General features: G+C 37.9%; 1 pseudogene; it reads right to left on the bottom strand.

Annotated features, from left to right (window-relative positions):
* LOC148018896 (uncharacterized) overlaps nt 1-20,831 on the bottom strand; it is a 141,374-nt pseudogene that overhangs the window by 7,162 nt on the left and 113,381 nt on the right.

Raw genomic sequence — 20,831 nt, 5'->3', positions numbered from 1 at the left:
CGTCAAGCTCCTCATTCTTTTCATTGACTTCATATCCCTTGATAGATACATCATCAAGAAATGGAAGAGTAAGTTGTGGAATAAAGTCCCTTAAGACTTTGTGCATGGCATTCATCATATGGGCTACAGAGTTTGTTGAACCTTGTAGTAGAGTGCATGCGGACCAATCCAAGAGGTGTCTTCATTATGGTAATGTCTCGGCTTTCTAATGAAAGCTGAAATTGGTCATATCCTGAATATAGGTCGGCCATAGAACAAATTGCTCTACCTGCAAAAGCTTCAGCAAAGTTATCAACAATTTGACCTGAACCAACATTTCTGATTGCAACATGATTAACACATTGTAGATCTTGGATGAATCATAAAGATCCATTTTTCTTGGGTACAGTAAACCATCAATTTGAACATAATATTAGTGAGTTTGGGAATCTCCCAATTCCCATATTTTGAATACTAAAAAGGTGGCACCCGGATAACATGCCCATAAGTTTCTCAAAACCATATGATGTGACCTATCATTGGAAAGTGCTTGAAAAATAGAATCTATTGAGCTATAGAGCGCTCGATTTGGAGTTATAGTGTTCAAGTTATGACAAATCCAAAGATTTGACCACGTGTCCCAAACTTATGGGAAATTTCCATATTCTCCAATATGGTGTTTTTGAGTAAGTTGATGAAGAAGGTTCTAAAATCTTCATTCTGATCTTCTCATTTAGAAGTTCCAATAATTTGGAAAAATGTGCCCTTGGAACGGGAATGGGCTTGAGGTTCCAAGGTACATGTGGGACCGTAAAAATGACCATAGGAGCCACAATATTTGGATCCACATAGCCTATTTCACTTGGCTGAAATGCAAAAGCTTTTCCATGAACTCAATTTTACTTCCCAGAATTCATTCTTCTAGAACTCGTTTGAGATCCATTGCAGATTCTATGTCAGCCTGCAATTTGTAGCCTAGTTTCTTGCCTTTCTTCTTTCCTTCGGTTTTCTTTTGTTTGTGGCGCATCTTCCATCTCTTGACCAGGGGTTATATTTTCAGCAAGCTTTGGTTGTTCACGTGTTCTCCTAAATACCTGTTTCAGAGGGCCAAGAGAGGAAAACCCTGGTTCATCTTTTCTTCTTCTCTTTTATATGTGGCATTGTCTTGAACGACCTTTACTACATATGGGCCAAACCAACACTTTACCATCTTCCTAGAAGCACTATATTGATTGTCTAGGTTGCTGTCATAGACAAGCACCCAGTCATTTTCTTGAATTGCTCTTGGCCGAAGTCGATGTCGCTTATCAAATCTTCTTTTGTTCTTTAGTCTTGATGTCTTTAGCTTCTTAATAGCTACTTGAATATCTTCAAGCCTTCTTTCTAGCTGCCATATGCGCTGTCGGAGGGGTTTTTGTCGAAAGCTCGAATCCACTGGGGATCAGAAGTAGAAGGAAGTAGAGATAGGAGATGGAAGAGAAGATAGAGAATATCCAAGTGGTAAACACCACAAAAACAAATCACAATGAATTGAAACAATATGTATTGAAAGAACTTGGAATCTTTGCACTACTCAGAAGCAATCTCCAGGCATTAGTTCTCCTGGAGCTTCTTCGTAGACCAAAAACGTGGATTAAAAAAATCAGCGCTTTCTCTACTGCTCGGAACCCAAATTTGATGGCTCCGTTGGCTCCGAAAGGGGGCTAAAACCCCCAGGACACCTCCCCCAAGACACCTGGTCACGGATCTCCCAGTTCACTCCTTCTCCTTTCAGTTCAATCTGCAGTTTTGAGCCTGTTTTCAGCGACCACGACGTGCGCGATTTTGTCAATTTGTCTTTTTTATGAAAAAGCTCCTAATCGACTGAAAAAACAACTAGCTTTTTGCATGCCATCCTAATCTAGAAGCTTTTTCTAACTTTTTCAAATTTTTACAATAAATAAGAGAAAAAATAGACTAAAATTATTCAAAAATCTAGTATTTTTGGATAATCCATGCAACTCACACTAGTACTAATGGCTCAGATCATATTGACTCTCTAGATCAATAGAGAAGTCGGATGATGATGCATTCCATAATTTTTTCACATTGTGTCCTCATAACATCACGACATCCACCCCCCTGAACCTGCACATCCTCCGGTATGTGCCAAAATCCTAATTGTCATTGGATTCTGAGTCCTCATCCTCTGCAACCATATCCTTTACTTCTTTATCTTCCATATCTTCCTAGCTAGCCCCTGTATCATGGCCACTATTTTCTTCCAATTCTGGCAACTCATAGGCAGTAGATTCTCGCCTTTTGAATAATTTGATTCTTTTCCCTGCTACCGGAAGTTTTATGGCTATCCCATCCAGCTCATTTAATACATAAGTAGCATTATCAAACACCTGTCTTACCACATAGGGTCCAAACCATCTTTTGGAAACTTTACGCATGGCACTATGCTGGTTATCTAAGCTACTATCATAAACCAATACCCAGTCCCCATCTTATATGGTTCTTGGTCTTAGTCTATGTCTTTTGTCAAACCATTTCTTGTTCTATATCCTTGTTGCCCTTAACTTTGCAGTTGCTGCCCCTATGTCTTCTAACTTTCTTTCCAACTGTCTAATGCGTAAGGCCAACAACTCCTCTCGATTTAACTCCTCCTCCCAACGTAACACACTCCATGTGACTGTCATCTCTTCTATCGGCATGATAGGTTTCTGACCATACATCAATTCTGCAGGTATATATCCTGTAACAACACTACGAGTTGTTTTGTCAGCCCACAAAGCATAAGGGAGCAATCGTGGCCACTCTTTTATCTTCTTCCCACATGCTTTTGCCAATGCCTTCACAATAGGTGGATGACCTCTTTCACTTTTTCCATTTCCTTCAGGGTTATAGGCTGAAGTTAAAACAAGCTTTATCACCAACTTGACAAAGAAATCATGAGCTTCATCTACATCCACCTCACCCCTATCTACTGTAATTTTTTCCACACAACCATATCAACAAAAGATCTCTTCTAAGAGAAAAGTACATACGGCATTTGTTGTCTTAGTACGTAGAGCTCTCCCTTTCACTTGATTAGTCAAGACTTCATGAGCAAGCACAAGATACCTCATTTGCCAAAGACCTGTAGGCATTGTGACCAAATCCACCACCCACTTAAAATGAAGAGACAATGGATATGTGGGTTGCAATCCATCCCGATGTCTCACAGTTGAATATATTTGATATATCGTACATGTTTCCACAAAGTGAGCAACATCCTTATACATAGCCTGCCACCAATATCTTTCTTCGATCTTTGTAAAAGTACCCCAAATACCTCTATGACCAACCCATAAGCTTTCATGAAATTCTTGCACAACAGTTACTTGTAAAGCTCTATCACCCAAAGCTCGCAATGGCATACCTTGTTTCTTTTTAGCATGTTTCCATAAGTATCCATAGGCTTTCCTCTTGATCTTCTTAAACTCATCATCTGACCATTCATCTCTCTTTGTTAATGTACTGGGATATTGACCAATTCTCAGCCACTCTCCTGCATATTTGTCTTCCAGAAACACTTCTACACAAGATGCAAAACATCTAAAGTGTCTTCTCTTTGTTGTCCAAGCTTCTATTAATGATATAGCAACACCTTGCATTGCTAAATTCACTCTTGCAATAGCATTTTCAGCCATAAGAAAATCATCTTTTTTCTCCTCATCCATCATCCCATCTTTATTCTCATAACATGATCGAGATAACATGTCTGCCATTGGGTTATCTCTTCCTGCAATATGCTGAAATTCAAGGTTCAAAGATTTAATGTATGTAATTCACTGGAGCATAGCAATGTCCCAGGTAGCACAACTAGTAATCATACCCAATACCGGCAAACAATCAGTCTCAATGACTACATGAGCACCTATAAAATACTCCTTATCACATTTAAGGGCTCTCATAATTCCCCATAATTCTCTTTTAACCTGTGGATATCTTCTCTGTTGTTCAATCAATACTTTAGCACCAAAGCGAATTGCATATCTTTGTCCTTCCTCATCATCTTGCCCAATTGCCCATCCAATCCCGATTCGGCTTGTATCAACAATAATAATGATAGGCTTTCCATGTGAATAGTCATCCTTTCTCAACGTAGGAGGAGATTTTAAGAGTTGCTTCAATTTCTTCATTGCTTTCTGATGCTTCCCTTCCCAATGAAATTTTTGACCTTTCCTTAGAAGCTGATAAAGAACATCGACTACATGTGCAAAGTGAGGAATCCATATCAAATAGAACACACATGAACCCAAGAATCTACACACCTCTGATACATTCGTGCATACATCTTGCATTCTATCAATTCCATCTATTTTTGATGGTGATGGCCTTCGCCCATAAAGCCCACATATATGCCCAACTTCAACTCCAAAGACAAACTTTTTTCCAGAAAGAGTTAAATGCACATCTTCTAGACGTGTCAAAATCCTCTCACAATCCACAATAGGTTGGTTGCCCAACTGGTTTGGACCAGCCGACCATTACATTTTAAATTTTTGCATTCATGTTTTCTTTATCTTCAGCTTCAATTACTGCAATTAATTCTTTAACTGCTTCAAGTTGAATTCCTTGTAAAGTCAGCTTCTCTTCATCCTACACAAAAACTCGAAGAACTTGCAAAAAAGCATGCATTGTTTCTTCAGCTTCATCACCAACGTATTGTCTTTTCCTTTTGATTACATTAATAATTACATCATGGAATTCACGTTTGTTAATTGCAAGAATTTCGCCTAAGGTGAATTCAATTTTTCTTCCTTTTGTTCTTCTAGGACTCGTTTGAGATCCGTTGCAGATTCTATGTCAGACTGCAATTTGTAGCATGGCTGCTTGCCTTTCTTCTTTCCTTCGGTCTTCTTTGTTTGTGGCACATCTTCCATCTCTTGATTTGGGGTTATATTTTCAGCAAGCTTTGGTTGTTCAAGCGTTCTTCTAGTTACTCGTTTCGGAGGGCCAGAAGAGGAAGGCCCTTGTTCATCTTCTCTTCTGCTCTTTTCTTCAATCAAGATTTTTTTATGATTGACGTCAGCCAAATGTGCAAAGGCAAAAAAAGAATCTACTGGTTCTTTCCAACTAGTTATTCCTCGAATATACTAACTAGCATTAGCCAAATCTTCTTTGGCTGCTTTACCATGTTCCATTTGATCTAGTGCCTGCATCCATACTTTAGATTGCACATTAGCTTTACATGCTTTCAAACTTAATTTAATTGGCTCAATTTACAGCCCATAGATAGCTGCATCAATTGCTGCATAGGCATTCTTTACAACTAAATCTTCTAATCTTTTCTTCATTCCACCATTGCCAAAATTTGGCTCCAGTGGAAGACCAATTTCAGTCGCATGAATTTTTTTGTCTTTCCAAAAGACGAGCTTCTGTGCTTCAACCTCATGGAAGGCAGAACACTCCCTCTTGTCATGTTGTTGGCTGTCACACCAAATACAACGCCTCTTAAAGCCTTCTCTCATGGGTCTTTGAGTTGATGCTCGTCCTCACTCTTCAACTTTGACATCCAGCTTCTCTTCTTTGGAACTAATTTCTGTAAGATTAAGATGAAGGTCACGTATGCTTTTAATGAGTTCATCCATTACATCATTTCTAGAAGGAACACAAGAAGACACTACAAGAGAAAGGCCCTATAGATGCGCACTATACACGCGAAATAGCGGGTGTGCTTATCGGCGCGTCTATTGGCACTAGCATATAGACGCGAAAAACACGTCTATATAACTACATTTTTAAACGCGCTTATAGATGCGAAAATAAATGCACAGATTTTTCATTTCTCATAAAGTCCCTAAATATGGTCAAGCATCTTAACATCTAGTATTTTTTAGAATACATTACTAACTTTACTTCTTTGTGGTCTAATATAGCTTACCCAATTGTACTTCTTTGTGTATCTTGGTGCATTGTTCTTTGGATGTGCGCATTCAATTCTAATACTATAACACAACAAACGTTATATGTATCACAAAAGTAAACGGCTCTTAATTGATATTTTAGTTGTTTCTGAGTATTACAAATATACATCCAATCATTCAAAGCTAATTATATGCTGCAAAGAATTATCAATCTCATCTTCAATGAGATCGGCCCTTGCTAGACTATCTACCTCTAGGTCTATGTTACCAATAGGCAATGAAACAAATAAGTCTATCCCACTGTCAAATGTATTGCTATACTCAATTTCTTCATCATCATCTGCAACCATATTGTTATCCTCTTCCGCGCTTCCTTGAATATCCTCACGGGGATCATCTTGCACTGCATCATGTATATCATCGATCATGGCATCATCGTGTACATCAACATTGATTGTTGGATTGTCATCAACTATCTCTATGTTGGTAGCATTGCCATATATTGGTTTTGAACGATTAGATATGGGGATGAGGTGCCACCATCTGTTATTGTTTACCATTGGGTGATACACAACATGCATTTAAAAAATAAAAAGTAAGCAACTTAGATATTTATTGTATTTTGGGAATGTATCAAGAAGTGATATATATGAAAATAAATAGCTTCTAATATACCTACTCGCATTGTTGAGGTAGTACGAATGTGTCATTCTTGCATTGGTGAAATTTTGTAGAGTCAATCACTATAAAACCACTTGGATGATGTCTAATTGTGTAATGCTCACCCGTTGTTACTACTTCTTTTAACCACTTCACATCTAGTACATATATAAAAAAATCCCCTAAAGTCAAGCTTCAAAATATCTTGGATCAAGCCACAATAACCTTCCATGGTGCCATTGGTATCCTGGAAGTTTGCAAGGATACCACAATCTGGGTATTTCTCTTTTCATCTATACGTCCAGTTCAAAAATGTTTGCTTTCACAGCAAATAGCATTGAACAATGTGCACTAGTAGTACATTGTTGACATCATATTAATGATTTAGTTAAAGATGAAACATATGAAATTATTATATCATATATAACTAAAGATAATTTAATTATAAGTATGTCTCACCTTTGATAAGCAACCTCGTGCGTATTCCCACTCCTCTTGTGATATATCCATCGCCTCCTCTTTTTTCATCTTCTCCATTTCTTCATGTAGCCAATCTATATCAATATGATGTGGAAGCGCACTTAAATGTTTTGGATATGGGACATTACGTCCATGTCTAGCATGAAATGCTTGCCTTTCTCTTACTCTTCTTGCCCTTGCTTCTTTATATAGTGTCACCCATTTGCTCATTACTTCGCTGTTAAGCACACAAAATATATTTAACTTACGAAGTTCCTCTTTCATTAGCACTTTGCTCCTTCCTTTTCCTTGAGGTATTATAGAGGTCATCCTCAAATCTTCATCATCTTTCCATAGTCATGGTAAAGAGGGGTCCACTTTAGCAAGATATTCAGAGATTTGTACAAGGGATGATTGCACTAACCAACCCTCAGCCATGCTTCCCTCAGGCTGTGCATTTTGCCTTACAAAATCTTTTAGGGTTTTTAAAAAGCGCTCTAGAAAAAACATCCACCTTGCATGAACTACCCCATAAATTGCGATCTCATCAATCAGATGTACGAGTAAGTGTACTTGAGTAGTCAAAATGGAGCGAGGAAAAGTTTTCTCCACCAAACAAACCACCTCAATGGACAATACTCGAGCCTCTTGCAACGTATTTGGATCGATTTCCTTCAAACTCACAAATCTACCAACATGCAATTGAGAATGATGATTAATTTTGTCCATAAATTCAAGCGGGTTTACTACGTGATGTATGTAATATATAAACTAAAAAATAAGTATAATATATACATACCTCGCGAGCTCACCCATCTTGTAAATGATATCACGCACATCTTTCGAAACACAATGGGATATGCTAGTAGGAAGGATGATTGTATGTAAATATTCATACATTGTTAATTAGTCTACATAGTTACTCCACTAATTAATATATTTATGGCAATGAAAATCCTTACCTGAATCATTTTGTGCCAATCGTAAGACTTCAAACTGGATAGTTACTCCACACCTCCTTTCTTTTTCTTTATGAAGGCTCCCTTGAGGCATCTCATATATCCTATGGGAGTTCGAAAGCTACATATTTGTTGTTTCACCATCTTTTCTTCGGTCTTCGATAACATCCAAGGTGCACGCGGTTACTCGATCTTTTCTCTAGGTCCGATGCATGGCCAAGCTCGTCTCATACGTTCAATGCTACGTAAATCCTCCCTTACATTGACAAAATCACGAGCCCCGATTACGTGATCCCATAATGTAGAGGTAACATTCTTGAATATATGCATGGGGTCCAACAAGTGATTGATCTTGAGTTTAGTCCAATATGGGAGACGAAAAAATATAGAGAATCTAAGGCACAAACAATATATTATTTCTCGTTCTCATAATGGAGTGTACTTTAAAGATAAACAAAAGAAGTAAACTAGTTATCGACTCATGCTGAGTGGAGGATGATCATTGGCGTGTGTCCAAGTGTCCTTGCAATCTTGAATGGTCAGAGATTGTGGAGTTCTTCCATTAGTGGGGGGTGCATATTTGGGGTGGTCAATAGGAAGAGAACGATGATGATTGTCATAGATAACCTTATTCAAGCGTGTTGGTCTAGAAGAAACCAGAGAGGGACCGCAAATTGGACATGCATGATATCCTGATATAGTTAAACCTGTAGAAACAAGTGGGTTAATGATGACATATATTTAATTAAGGGTAAAAATGAATAAAATAGAGTACGCAACTATCTGAACACTCTCCATAGCTTGGAAAGTCATGCATGGTCCACAACAACATGCCCTTTAAAGTGAATCTCTAGAGGACAATGATGCACTCACATCTTGCACCTCAATACCTCTCCATAGCATTTCTAGCTCCTCGATCAAAGGCTCTAAGTAAACGTCCATGTTTTTTTCTTTGTGTTTTTCAAGAATCAAAAGGGACAATTATACATGTCCTTTTTTTATTGCCATGGATGGAGGGATATTATAGTTCACCAATACCACTGGGTGGCCATACACTATATGAGGTGCTTTTGATGCCAAATGGATTTATTCCATCTAATCCTAGACCAAATCTCAAATTTTTGGGCTCTTCTTTGAAAGTAGGCCACAAATTGTCTACATTTTGCCAAGTTGGTGTGTCTGAAGAAACTCTCCATCACTTGAATGGTGACTAGCATGCCATGATATGAGTCTCGCAATAGATTCACACTTAAACATAAGTTGAATACGTGGAATAATAGGAAAATGTCGCAAAACCTTACGAGGCACATCCATTGATTCCATCTCCTGGTTGTATCTTGGTTCACCATAAATAGGACACTGTCGTGCAGATGCATGATCCCCACGAAACAAGATGCAATCATTGACACATGCATGGATTTTAATGTAATCGAGACCTCCAAGAGATGTCAGGAAACGCCTTTCTTGCTCCCTTCTAGTTGGTAATTTATTTCCATTTGGAAGCATTTGTGAAAATAACCTACATATATTGTGTAAACAGAGTTAACAAACCGCAAATATTGTCTAGAAGCATTTATGAATTAATATCAAATGACACATATTTCAATAATGCATTCAAGCTAGCATTACTCCATCCATAAATGGCTTGTAAGTTTAGTATCTCGAGAGATGCACATAGAACGGAGTATGTGCAACCTTTGTACAATGGAGTTCTCCACACTATGTGTAGCGGGTCATCTGTCTCTCTAGTGGCGCCCTCCCCTCGAACCTCATGGGAAAATAAATCGTGCACCATGTTGTCTAAAATCTCTTCCTCCAAAACTTGATGGGGCATTTGAAGAGGGCTGCTATCGTGGTCATCGGTCTCTACTCTTCTTCAGGACTCTGCCTCCTCGTGTCGATACTTCGCAGCCTCTCGATACCCTGGAGGGACCATTTGAGGATGTGGTACCGCATCCCGCTCAATAAAAAAAAGGAGGTTTTGTTTAATGGTGAAGACATAACATAGACCAATAATATTTGTGCAAATAAAGTAGTAAAAATTACTGGGTCTTTTTCTTGGTCCCACTCCCCGTACATGCTGAGGTGTGACATTGTGATTCGACGTGCTCGAAAAAAACATCCTCAACAACGATCACACATACATTTGATTTTTGATCGTAGCCAAGCGTCTTGATTGTGAAGATGCAATGTCTCGTCCTCACTGGAGGATGTACTGTTTGTTGACTCAGCATGTCCCATACTAATAGAAGATGACGAAATAATTACACCTGAATCATAAGGACATATATGATTTCATTTGGCATATATGTCATATTCCCTAAATATTTTGATACTTACAACATGGAGACAAACATTTTGATATTGAAAGACTAGGAAAATCATGTTGATCCAAAAGCAACCATAAGCTAGTATTTTAATAAGTTTAATTGTAATCGCCTCTATCAGCACGTGTAATATCTTTTATCTTGGCATATAGACACGCAATTACATGCACTTATAGATGTGCCATACGAATATAATTTTTTTTAAAAAAAGTTGTGGCTTTCTTTTCAAACCAGTGCTTTCTTGTGTTTTTTGCGCGTTTTGTGCAGTTCGAGCTCGACATCACTAATCATGTCTATCTATCACTTCATGAAGACAACGAGGGAAGGAAATAAGAGTAAAAAGAGGAGGAAGGAAGAGCCAGAGAGTAAAGAACAAGAGCCAAAAAACAAGGAAGAGAAGAAGAATCAAGCAACCTACCAAGGGAAGGGAGGAGGAGGACAAGGAGCTTGCAACCTAGCGCCACCTGTCGGAACAAGCAAAGAAGGTGAGTTCTTCATCTCTCTCTCAATCTTCTTTGCTTTCTCTTTGTTTGTTTCTCTCTCTCTCTCTCTTTACATGCTTTAGACAATCTATAGAGACTTCACGCCGTTTTTTATAACAGTTTTGAAAAATATGGTCTGACTTTGCGTGTCTATAGACACGTCAGGCTGACACTCTAGACGTATTTTTAGACGCGTATATAGATGCGCTAATAGACGTGGGTATAGACGCAGTATAAATGCAAGTATAGATGTAGGTATAGATGCAGGTAGTAATGAGTTTTTGCTTGTGTAGATGTGGAATCCTAGATCTTCCAGCACTGATCCTGATTTGAAATACATGAACAACACGTTAGTGGAGTTTTCTAGAGGTGTTAGCAGTTTTTTTGGAGATTTTCCAAACAAGGAGCAATTCATGGGGGAGATGACCAGTTATCTTGGTCGCCCTCCCACTGCCAGAGGAGGTTTTTAGTGTCATGTATGCGACACCTATCACATCTTTGCCTAGCACTGCCGCACAAACACCAAACCTTGGTACACCTCTACTAACAGGTACTCCATGCACTATGCATACACACAGATCAGTTGATACATAGGGATCAGCTGAAGTACATGGATCGACCGAAGCACGTGCATCTGCAGAAGTACGTGCATCGAGTGAGGTAGAGGGTAGTGTCCGTCGACGGAGGGAGGGAGAGTCATGCGGAAGGACGAGGAGGTCAAGGGCTTTGTGGGGGTTGCCTAGGAGGTGGCTTTCGATCACCCTCATCAAGAAATGAGAGAGGTGAGCCCCCACAAATGTACTGCTTTGTCACAGATGTTGGTGGTATCTTGCATAACCCTCAGGGGAGTACAGTGATAGCCTACTTGAGGAGTATCGTGCATGCCACATACAAAGATTGTATGATTCTCTTCAAGCACCAAAAAAGTGGTTTGTGGCAAGAGGTGCTAAGGGCAGTACATAGAAGGTACCCTGATCCCGAGAATTCACGATTCTCAGATGATTGGGGACGATCAAAGGTGAGAGACGCGCTTCATAACAAGAGGTCTCACCTTATGACGCGTGCCAAGGAGTCACTGGGGAGACAAGAGTAGGGGCGCCATGGATATGGACAACCACCCAATTGCCACCGTAGGGAGTGGAAAGAGGCCAAGAAGAGAGCAGCAAAGAAAATGACAAGTCACCAGCATGCAGAGGCGCGACGTATCCAGATGGCAACCATGGGATCATCGCATTATGGATCGGGTGGCAAGGAGTCATGGGAGGCTGAGTTTGTAAGTATTATTTGATTTCTTTTTTCAATTAAATTTTGTACTTTGTTTCAATTCATTATGTAGTGTGTTCTAATACGTTGTATGTTTAAATTGTTTTGTAGTATCATATCGTTGGTAGGATGCCTACTCCTAGAGAGGTAGGCTACCATCGAGGTCATAACCGGGCATCCAATTGGTAGCATTTCTACAAGAAGGGACTGATCACAGAGGAGCAATACAATCGTGCCATGAGGATTTCACAGCCAGAAGAGGTATGCTTTATTTTTTACATGAAAAGTATAGGTAACTCTAATTTATTGTTTGTAATGGTATTTATATACCTTAATCCTTTGTGTAGGCAAACCCTGATGCAGTCGAGGATAGCGAAGGGGGGACTACAGTAGGGGTGGTGGCAGCAGCAGCGGAAGTGGTGGTGGTAGCGATGATGATGCCTCTTCTGAGGAGATGTAGAGGAGCCCTTTGCATGCGTGCCTCCCCTTGGCCTTGTAGTTTTCATTTTTGACATGTATTACTTTCAGCTAGTGCTTGCGACCATGACCATACTTGAGGTCACAAGCACTAGAACTCGTCATGTAAAAACGTTTCATCTTTATATATGAAATTTTGTGTTTTACATTGTTTCTTTTTCAATATAAAAATATCCGAAATATGTACAAATATTTCAGCACAGTACACTCATCATGTGTTATTATCAATATATAAACTTTGGCTCTCCACATTCTTTTTCTTTCAGTATAATAATCTTTCTCTGTTTTCCGTAAGCATACAATTTGATGGGGGGAAAAAAAACCAAAGAGCATGTGGCTTTGCAAGCCACATGCTCTCTGCTTTTTTTTTCATACTCTGTTTTGCGCGTCTATCCGCACGTCTAAATTGCAGGAAAAATGCGTGTCTATAATCGTCAAAAAATTTTAGAGTACACGTCTTTTTAGACGCACAGTTACACGCCTGTATAGACACAAAATATGAATATATCTACTTTTTTAAAAATATGATTATATATTTACGGAGCGCGTCAATAGGCGCGTCTATATTTGTGTCTGTTTTTGTATATATATGTGCGTGTAGTTTTCATTATAAGTGCGCTTGTAAACGCGAAATTTTAGATGCGCTAGTAGACGCAGTAATAAACACGCCCGACATTTTTAAACACAATTCAAATATTGCATCTACAAACGTGTCTATGGAGTCTTTTTGTTGTAGTAAGAAAGAGTTGGTTGATTAGTCAAAGGAATAGGGGATTTTGAAGGTGGAACAAGCTCCATCAATGGAGTTGTTGAAGCTGAAGTAGAGCCCAATCTTAGTCGCATCCGCTCTCTTCGAGCAATCATGTTAGCTTCATCAGTAACATCTATCCATGCAGTCTTGACTCATGATTCGGAGGTAGCATCTTTTAGGCGATCAACAAGCTTCTCTTGCAAAATGGGATTTGCAGCCTTAAGGAATAATTCAATCTTCTGACCTTCCATACTTTGTTGATCTTCAGTATCAAGTTGTCCAAATTTACTTTCAAACTCATGGTATAGAGCTGTTGCAGCTAAATCTTTGTTGGGTTTTTCAACCCATTCAATGAAACTTTTCTTCGTCATTAGGCCAGAGTCTTCTAAGAAGAATTCTTCGCGTAGGGCTTTTTTGAATGCAGCCCAATCTGCATCTTGTTGAAAAAGACCATGGATTCTTTCTTGAAGACCATGCTTGGCTAGTCTGGCAAAATAACGGCTCCATGCATGTTGTGGTACACCAAATAAAAGCATTTTTTCAACATATAAGCAAATAAAAACAGAAACATTTTGACCATTAAATTGTTTTAATTCATGCCCAACTTCCTCTAGGGCCTTGATAGCTGTAGAATCAATCTTCTCTTCGTCTTGCCTTTGTTGTTGTTGTTGTAAAATTTGGATTTGTTGTTGTAACATTTGGATTTGTTGTTGCTGAGTCTGCTGCAGTATGCGCACCAATTGTTGTAGAGTATCTCCTGAACAATCCCCCATCTGGGAGTTCTCTTACACTGACCTTCACGTTGGGTTCACCAATGTCGCAGCGCGTAGGGTTGAAGGTCACCATAGGGGTTTGGCAAGATAAGAATGTATGGGGGTTCAAGAGCTTAGACTTCGGAGATAGTAGAGCTAAGAGAAGGGTTGAAGGTTTCAAGCCAAGTTCTTGAAGATAAGAGACAACAGTGTGTAGGTGGATTCAAGGAGAGGAGTAGACGGAAGAGAAGGGGTTTGAAGAGATTGGAGATGTATAAGATTTCTCCCAAAAAGAATTAGAAAATATAGAAGAATACTAAGAGAGATAAAGCCTGTCAGTTTCTTTCAGCATTATGAGAAAATATAACTCTAATAGACAAAAACCTGTACAAAATAATACCTTCTTCTATGCTTCTTAGATCGCCAATCTGATGCTTCCAATGGCTCTGAAAGGGGGGTTTAATACTAGGATACCTGGCCAAAATCGTGCCAGATCACTCCTTCTTCATCTCCCACTTTCGGAGTGCTGTTCACTGCTTGAAAACAGCAATCGTACGTCGCGCGATTTTGCTAATCCCTCTTTTTACATAAAATCCTCTCAAATTACCTGAAAGCTATATGCTTTCTTTTACATGTCATCCTAATTTAGAAGTTTTCTATAGTTTTATGGATTTTTTTTACAAGAGATAATATTTAGAATATAAAAAATTGACTAACATCTAATATTTTTAAACCATGGACACTAACACTAATGTTCAAAATGACATTGGCTCTCTAAATCTAAAAGGAAGCCACATTCTAGATTTTTTTACATAGTGTGCACGTAGCAGCATGACAACGGAAGGCAGAACACTCCCTCTTGTTATGTTATTGGCTGTCACACCAAATATAGCGTCTCTTAAAGCCTTCTCTCATGGGTCTTTGAGTTGATGATCGTCCTCGTTCCTCAACTTTGACATCCACCTTCTCCACCTTGGAACTAATTTCTTTAACATTTAGATGAAGATCTTGCATGCTTTTAATGAGTTCATCCATTACATCATTTTTAGAAGGAACACGAGAAGAAAGAGTTGGTTGATTAGTTAAAGGAATAGGGGATTTTGAAGGTTGAACAAGCTCCATCAATGTAGTTGTTGAAGTTGAAGTGGAGCCCAATCTTAGTCACATCCGATCTCTTCGAGCAATCATGTTAACTGCATCAGTAACATCTGTCCATGTAGTCTTGACTCCTGATTTGGAGGTGGCATCTTCTAGGCAATCAGAAAGTTTGTCTTGCAGAATGGGATCTGCAGCCTTAAGGAATAATTCAATCGTCTGACCTTCCATACTTTGTTGGTCTTCAGTATCAAGTTGTCCAATTTTACTTTCAAACTCATCGTATAGAGCTGTTGTAGCTACCTTTGTTGGGTTTTTCAACCCATTCAGTGAAACTTTTCTTCATCAGTAGGCCAGAGTCTCCTAAGAAGAATTCTTTGTATACCGATTTTTTGAATGCATTCCAATCCGCATCTCGTTGAAAAATACCATGGATTCTTTCTTGAAGACCATGCTTGGCTAGTCTAGCAAAATAGCGACTCCATGCATGTTGCATTACACCAAAGAAGAGCATTTTCTCAACATACAAGTGAATGAAAACAAAGACATTTTGACCATTAAATTTTTTTGAATTTTGCCCAACTTCCTTTAGGGCCTTGATATTTGTGAAATCAATATTCTCTTCATCTTGCCTTTGTTTTTGTTGTTGTAACATTTGGATTTGTTATTGCTGAGTCTATTGTAGTATGCGCACCAACTGTTGTAGAGTATCTCCTCAAGAATCCCCCATCTTGGAGTTCTCTTGCATTGACCTTCACCTCAGGTTCACCAATATCACAGTGCATAGGGTTGAAGGTCAACACAAGGGTTTGGCAAGAAAAGAGGACAAGATAGATGGATATGTGTCTTCAAGAGATAAGTAGACTATAGTGAATGTTTAAAGGTTTGAAGAGGTACTTCATGGTCAATCACAAGGGTTTGAGAGATAAGAATGTAAGGGGGTTCAAGAGCTTAGACTCCGGAGATGGTAGAGATAAGAGAAGGGTTGAAGGTTTCAAGCCAAGTTCTTGAAGATGTTGATAGAGCTTCCAACTGCACGTTCTCATAAATTCCCATAAATTCTTGAAGATGTTGATAGAGCTTCCAACAAGAGTATTATCTCATAAATTCTAACTCAAATAAAGCTTGTTTTCTTGACTGTAAGAGCAATCACCAATTATAAAATCAAGTACAATTTGATGTCATGTATCATAAACTACACTACATCCCATCATTCATACATGATGCCATAACATGAATCAAATTTGCATGAGAATGTAGATTGTTAGGGAAAAAAGCTTATGAGTCAATTACAAGGGATAAGTTACCACAACCAAGATATAAGAGAAAAAAATCCTCTTAATTCAACTCAAAGCATCTTTGAATGATCTACAAACATTTCCCTGCCATAGGGGCACATAATACTTGCATATTTTGACAAGATGTATTTTGTAGAGTAATAAATGAATTAAAAGAACACTGTTGTAGCTAATTATCTAAATATGGCTGAAGATATTAGCCCCAAATCAGCCCTAATATCTTCCGAACTCACCTCTGATAATAGCATAAACTTTCCCTAACATGCTGTCGGAGTGTTTGGTGTCGAAAGTCCACCACAGAAGGTAAGAGACAGTAGGGTGACGGTAGATTCAGGGAGAGGAGTAGATGGAAGGGAAGGGTTTCGAAGAAATTGAAGATGTAGAAGGATACTCCCAAAAAGAATTAGAAAATGTAAAAGAATACTTCCCCTATGCCCACTATGCTGCTTAGATCGCTAGTCTGATGCTTCCGTTGCCTCCGAAGGGGGGGTAAAATACTAGGACACTTGGCCAGAATTCTGTTAGATCACTCCTTCTTCATCTTCCACTTCAAAGTGTTTTTTATTGCCTAAAAATAGTGATCGCATGTCATGCAATTTCATCAATCTCTACTTTTACATAAAATCCTCTCAATTTGACTGAAAGCCACATGCTTTCTTTTACATGTCATCCTAATCTAGAAGTTGTCTACAGTTTTATGGATTTTTTTATAAGAGATAACATCTAGAATATTAAAAAGTGGCTAAAACTTGTCCAAAAATTTAATATTTTTGAACCATGGATACTAACACTAATGCGTAAAGTGGCATTGGTTTTCTAGATCTATAAGGAAGCCGCACTCTAGAGTTTTTCACACGATGTGCACGTAGCAGTACGACAGTGTGCGCACACACGCACACACACACACACAGATGGGATAGATTTTATGAGGAGGGAAGGAAAAATCATAAGAATAGATGTGCCTTAATCAAGGGAGAAGAGGACTTTAACTAAGGCATAATGAAACGGGATATCAAATGACACATCTCATGCAAGTCTAATGGACTTCCATTAGACTTCCATATACTAATAGAGTAATGTCAAAGTGTGTACAATTTGATATTATTTACCTTGTAGTTTAGAGGATTCTCACCATATTCTAGCTTCATTGATGTTCATCGTACTTATATTGCAAAAATCTAAGCCAACTTTATGATTTAACTATACAATTCTGTTTTAAAAATTTTATATGAAATATAATAACCCATTTTGTGAGTAAATCTACACCTTTTAAAACATTTTCTAATTTTTACATATAGTGATATTCCATACATTTTTCCAAAGGATTGATTTTAAGAAGACGAAAAGGGGCTCCACCCCCTAAAAAAGGGATTGGGCCCCTTTTTTAGGGGATAATGAAGGGTAGTGTTAGATACCAACAAATTAAACGAAATCTTAGATTATAGAAGGCTCCTCGGAAGGTTTTAGAAGATTACTTGCATTAGCATTTCTTATATTAGTGATTCTTATGTTATGAATGGTAAAGATTCTCCTTGATCTTCTAAATAGGGATCTTCAACTATAACCCCTTCATTCTTTCCAACATAGCTTTGAGGCTTGTATGAGGTAAGTCTCTAGTTCTAGTTTAAGTCATGTATCTCTAGTTCTGACTTAGGCATGCATCATCTTATCTTGTATTTGATCAAGCTTTGTATCACAATCTTGTCTTTGGAATGGAGGATCTATTAACCTTGTTTTAAAAGTATCATGTCAATATTGTATCAAGAAGTATATCAATTAGGTCAAAAAAAGCCTCTTAGGGAGTTTGACAAAAATATTCCCTCAAAAAATGGGTGAGAGATAGAGTTTCTACAAATAAACTCCAAACTTTTCAAAGATTGCATTTTTAAAACCTAATCTTCACAGGCTTCACAATGATTCAAGATTAGATGAGGATAGATTTCATAAAGATTTTTTTTTTCTCTTAAAATATATTTCTTTCTCTTTGGATACCTCCAAAGAAAACCATCCTTGAGAATATAGTTGTGTGCTTTCCTTCGAATTCTCTTATACACTCCTGGTCTATCCATTCATCTTTTCTTTTTAATTATTCAAGTATTACCTAATTTTTAGCTACTCTTCCTCATATCATTCCTTCAAAAATATTTCTAATGCTAAAATATAACATTTGTAGTTTGGTTCTTGTGCTATTTATACTACTTCTATTGTTGTACACATTCTTCTTACAATTGTACTCACTCTTATAATTGTTGTACATGGTAGTACTTTTATATCAATTGTATTAATTGCTATTCCTACATTATGAGTGTTTTACTTGTATTTATAGAAATTGTCAATTCATTTTGAATAGTTGTACATGTCTTTCTTGCAATGAATTGACCCTCATCATCATCATCCATCATCTCATTCTCATCTTCAAATCATGCCTTAGATAACATATAGCCCACCAGATTATATTTCAATACAATACGTTGAAACTAAAAATTTAGAGGCTTGATATAGACAACTTATCTCAACATGTCAATATCTAGAATAGCAAGGCTTGCAATCATCCCAAGAAAAGGTAAACAATCCATCTAAACTATCCAAGGTGCATCTATAAAATACTCCTTATCACATTTAAGGAATGTAATAACACCCCATCATTCCATTTTAACCTATAGATATCTTATCTATCTCTCATTTTACTCCTTTTCTACAAGCTAGACTATACATTCATTTTCCGTCATCATTATCTTGGCCCATTTCCCAATGAATGCTAGTAGGGCTACTATCCACAACTAAAATGATAATGGACCTCCCATGTAAGTATTCACCCTTTCCTAAAGTAGGCATAAACTTTAACAATTTCTTCAATTTTAGGATGGCATTTGTGTTTTTTCTTCACCACTAGAAAAATTTCCCCCTTACATAGTAATTAATCAATCTCATCACAAGAATGTGTGCAAAATGTAGCATCCAAGATGAGATAGAATACATAGAACAACAAGTGTCTTACATATTTTCAATCACATCAACCTTCATTGGAGATGGAACTCTACCATAAGGCCCACACATATGACCAAGAATCAATACTTCATCTACTCAAAAAATAGACATTTGACCAAAAATATTAAGATTAACCTCTTCTAGTCTAGCAAGAATCTTCTCACATTTGGTAATGTTACTAGGAACAAAGTTCTCACATCCCTAATCATTCATTTTTTCATCTTTATATATAGTTCTACACCCTTTGATAGGCGCATCATCGAAGAATGGCATAGTCAAATTAGAAACTTATTCTTTCAATATCTTGTTCAAATCATTTATCATATATAGCACTCAATTTGTCGCAACTTGAGGAAGATTACACATATATGCTAAACTTGAGGGTGTCTTCATAATGGTAATATCTTTGCTTTGTATTGGCCACTAAAATTGATCATAGCTTGGATGGAGTCCCCCAAGGAGTAGATTATTGTATTAGGGAATGCTCTTGCAAATTCATCAAGCACATGACTTGTATCAGCATTCCTCACAGTGTCGCATAGGATTTCATGCAAGGGGGTTTGTAAACATCACTCACTGCAGGGACGCTTTGAGATGGGAGAATTTAACATAAAATAATTATCTAGAAAAGTTTAGATTCAAGGTGCATGAGAAAAACAAATTCTTGAATAAAGCTATAGGCAAGATACACAAAAGACTTTCGAAATTGGATCACAAGAGTTTTGGGAAAGACAAAGTCGAAATCTCAAATTGAGAGAGAAGAGAAGAAGGTGGGATGCCGTGATTTGTGGAAAGATCTTCAAGGAAGGCGAGGAGCATCAAGCTCGAACTCAAGCCAATCTTCACAACGACTCGCGATGATGGAATCTTCGATGTAGATGAGGGGCATTCTCTCCTAAATTCGATGACGGTCTTCGAAGAAGGCAAGGGGGGATACAAGTTCAACCTCTAGCCTCTCTCCCTTGATTTGATGATGGCCCCTCCTTCTCTCCTTGTCCTCCCTTTTATAGTTTTTCTCTACTCCCTTTCACTCATAAAAGCTTAAGGCATTTAGCTTTAAAGCTTATGCTTGTTTACAATTTCCTCTATTTTCGTTTTCTTCTACTTTGTGCCTATCTGCAACTTGTTTGGATCATAACTTCGCCATATGAACTCTGAATATAGATGTTCGGATACTCAAAATGATTGGAACACGTGTGGTGGACAAGCTTACATGAGTAGAATTGTGAAAACCCATACAAAATATGCAAAAATATTGATTTTTAAATCACATCATTTTTCTCTATCTTTCATCTTGGACAATTTATTCCCTTTAAAATAAGTCACAATATATATTTTGATCCATCTAAAGTGGAAATGCTTCCTTTGTGTGCTTTGAAGTTCCCACAAGAGACACACTTAATGAAAGATAAATTCCTAATGACGCTGTCTAATGTGTTTAAAT

Source organism: Lygodium microphyllum, chromosome 20 (assembly GCF_053477565.2).
Source record: "Lygodium microphyllum isolate KBCC chromosome 20, Lygodium_microphyllum_v1.1.10, whole genome shotgun sequence".
Classification (NCBI taxonomy): domain Eukaryota; kingdom Viridiplantae; phylum Streptophyta; class Polypodiopsida; order Schizaeales; family Lygodiaceae; genus Lygodium; species Lygodium microphyllum.
Note: the sequence above shows the minus strand (reverse complement) of the source record. Positions and strands in the feature narration are given on the sequence as shown.